The sequence below is a fragment of the Myotis brandtii genome, unplaced genomic scaffold (genome assembly GCF_000412655.1).
Source record: "Myotis brandtii unplaced genomic scaffold, ASM41265v1 scaffold1270, whole genome shotgun sequence".
Taxonomy (NCBI): Eukaryota; Metazoa; Chordata; class Mammalia; order Chiroptera; family Vespertilionidae; genus Myotis; species Myotis brandtii.
The window spans coordinates 33,844-37,287 of NW_005354465.1; the positions used below are offsets into that span (position 1 = coordinate 33,844).

At 53.9% G+C, this 3,444-nt stretch overlaps 1 long non-coding RNA gene across 1 annotated transcript; it reads left to right on the forward strand.

The window, feature by feature from the left end:
• The first annotated feature begins 2,726 nt into the window (after positions 1 to 2,726).
• Positions 2,727 to 3,403, forward strand: LOC106724969. The gene is made up of 2 exons (XR_001360789.1): positions 2,727 to 3,045; positions 3,341 to 3,403. It is a non-coding gene; the product is annotated as an uncharacterized LOC106724969 (long non-coding RNA).
• Positions 3,404 to 3,444: the final 41 nt, after the last annotated feature.

Here is a 3,444-nt window from a genome sequence, read left to right on the forward strand (position 1 = left end):
CGGACCCCACCTGTGCACGAATTTGTGCACTGGGCCTCTAGTATCATATAACAGAAGGGAAGAAAATCCTGGACATAAAGAATGAAAGCTTCAGAGGGCCATAAATAGACAACATCTACAGCCTCACACAGGCTCACACACACACAGTCACAGGACCATCATGGACTCCCTCACTATCATTCTTCTGCTCGCTCTCCCCCATCCAGCCTCACAGTCTTACACAGGCTCCACACAAGCAGAAAGACTCTTGCAACCCATACACTCATTGCTTCCAAAGATTCTGCACATTTGTCCATCTCTAGCTGTCCCCCAGGGCCTCCTGCACAGCACCGCTCCTCTCCTCAGCATACTGATTTCTAGGTCTCCCTTGGAAAGGATAGAGGGTAAATGGTCAGATGAGGGGCACAGCTGGGATCTGGGAGTCTGTGAAGGGGACCGTGAGTTCAAGTCAACACCCAGATCCAAGTGTGTCCATGAACCTGAGAGTACGCATGTACCAAATGGATGTGCCCTTGTGACTGTGTGTCTCTGTGTACCATGGTATACCTGTGCATCGTGTGTATTCCTATACAATCTATACATGGGCTTCTGTGGTGTGGGTACCTATGTGATGTAGATGTGCCTGTGCCCCAGGTGTTCCTGTACATGTCAGTGCCTGAATGGGTCCAGGGGCCTCTAGCTGTCCTTCTCACTAGAGGCTCTGTCTCCTCTAGCTTGATTTCCAGAGGAAAAGAGAACAGTGTACATTGGGAGGAGGAGGGGAGAGAAACACTAAAGCTATGGCACTGGACACAGGTATCCTGAATTAGTCAGGGCTATGAGCTCCCCCACCTTATAGTCCCTCAAGCCCTAAACTAATACCCACTCGCTCCCAGTTCTGTGTGCCACAACCCTGAGGACACTGTCTCTTGGTGAACCAACACCCAATTCCTGAGAACATTGGTGGTGTCTTTTGTTGCTATCTCCTCCTTGAGGACTGGCTGCCAGGAACCATTCTCCTGTGAGTGGGGGCTGGAAAGTAACCTCCTCTCCTCTCCTAATCACCTTTTATCACCATCTTACCTTTCTTCTCCTTGAGGAAGACTGGAGCACAGCTTCTCCTCCACACCTTGCTGAGCCTCTTCCCACATGGAAGCCCCTGAAACAGGTTCCTTGGTGTGGTCCTCAGTTTCTACCCTACACACCCAGACCTTCCAGGAAACTGAGTTCCAGAGTTGCTCTATTCTCTCCGACCTCTGACTCCAAGTTCACCATGCTGGAGCATGCCCCCCCCCCCAGACCAGCCCTGGGGGGACCACATCCAGAGACTGCAGAAGAACTCTGCCAAGGCAAGCCTGCCCTCTCCAGCCCTGCCTCCTCCCTCTGAGCTCCTGCCCAAGACCCCAGCCCATAACTTTGCCTCTCCTTCCTCCCCCAGAACAAGTGCCCCAGCATTTAGCCCGTGAGAGCTCCAGAAGGAGCCCCATGACCGAGGGAAGGGATGTGAATCACTGCCACCCTGGGGACCCAAGGATCAGAAGAGTGAACCAGACCATCAGCTCCTCTGCACCAGACCTGACAAAGCTGGGCAGGGCCTGGAGTGTGAGTGTGAGTGTGAGTGTGAGTGTGTGAGGGTATGACTGGAGCACAGCTTCCCCTCGACACCAGACTGCAATGCTCCAGTAAAGCCCAACGGGCACCCACAGATCTATCTGTCACCTGTCTGTGGCCCAGGCAAGGCAAGACAGGTATGAGAGGGAGGAAGGGTGGGATGCAGGGAGAGAGCAGATGTTTCCATTCTCTACACTTCAGGCTGAGGGAACTTTCACTTCACTCGTTTCTAGTCACTCTCTCTCCTACAGTCCAGCCACAAAGCTCCGGTCCTTCCTCCAAAGACCATCTGGGGCAGCTATTTTCAACCTCCCACACTTGGCTAATTGCTCTTTCTGGGCTCTGTCACAGCACCCTAGCCAGTCTTCCAGATTTATTGTAATTATCTGATTGTCTATTTCAAACCACCCCCCCCATCTCCAACCCAGATGAGAAGCCCTCGGAGGGTGGAGACTGTGCCTTTCTCCTCCTCCTCCTCCTCCTCCTCCTCCTCCTCCTCCTTCTTCTTCTTTTCAAAATTTATTTTAGAGAGAGGAAGGGAAAAAGAAATATTGATGTGAGAAACATTGATCGGTCGCCTCCTGCACACACTGACCTGGGTATGCGCCCTGACCGAGAATCAAACCTGCCACCTTTTGGTGTACAGGACAACGCTCCAGCCGAGCCACACCAGCCAGGGCCGTGCCTGTCCTTTTTACAGTTGTATCCCCACACCCAGCACAGTGCCTGCATGTAACAGGCACTCAGTAAATATTTGTTGATTGAATGACTGTAGGAACAAAAATCACAGGAACGTAGGTCTCAGCTCAGATAGGAAGGGCTTTGACCCTCTGGCCATTAAGCCAAGGCCACTCATCCGAGAAGTATTTTCATAGCCTGGCCTGTCTAGACTGAGCCCTCTCTGGAGGCCTATTCCTCCTCAGCCTGGGGTCAGACGAGTAGAACAGGACAGACAAGAAAGGCCATCGTCAGGGCAGAAGCCAAGGAGATTAAGAGGAGAAGAGGGAATTGAGGAAAACAGCACTGGACAGCGTCTCAAAGCTCTTTTCTTTTTTTTTTCTTTTTAATATATATATTTTTTATTGTTGATAGTATTACAGACATCTCCCACCCACCCCCCTTTTTATCCCCCTCCCCAAAGCTCTTTTCTTGCTGCCTATTTCTGAGGTCTCCATCTCCCAGGGTAGAACTCCAAAATCTGACTCCATCCTTATAATAGACTCTATTAAATAGAGAGTCCAGAGCCTCGCATCTTGGCAATAAATGCCTCCACCTCCTAGTGACACTTTGACCCCGCCTCCTCTGAAGAAATTCTCTAGCCCCGCCCCTTCCGGGCAAAGGGAGCCCCGCCCCCGGTGCGTGGAGTCCCTGTGACGTCACGGTAACGGTCTGTTTCCGGGGTGGAGCCGGGGAGGGCGGAGTTTAGGCTGCGCCGACCCCTCAGCCCCCCTCCAGGTGATCCAGCCCCCGAAAATCCTCACCCGGGGCCCCAGATATCCCAACCCCATGACCGCAAAGCCCGCCGCCCTGACCCCCTAAATGCCGCAGGCCCCTGCGGCGACCGACCTCCTAGTTCCATAACGTCTCGCGCCTCCGAAACCTTCAGCCCCACCCCTCCCCGATGTGCAGCTGAGCCTCCCCCGGGGCACCCGCCGCAGGTGCCCCGAGAGCAGGTCACACGGATCCGGAGAATGACCGAGGAGGGGGCCGGGGGCTGGGAAGGACTAGATCCGATCATTCCGCCCCCCAGGAGACGTTCGGAGCCCGAGACATGTCGGGATTGAGGAGATACGAGGTGGCGCTGGAGGCGGAGGAGGAGTGAGTGGGGGCGGGTTCTGCGGGGGAGAAGCTAGC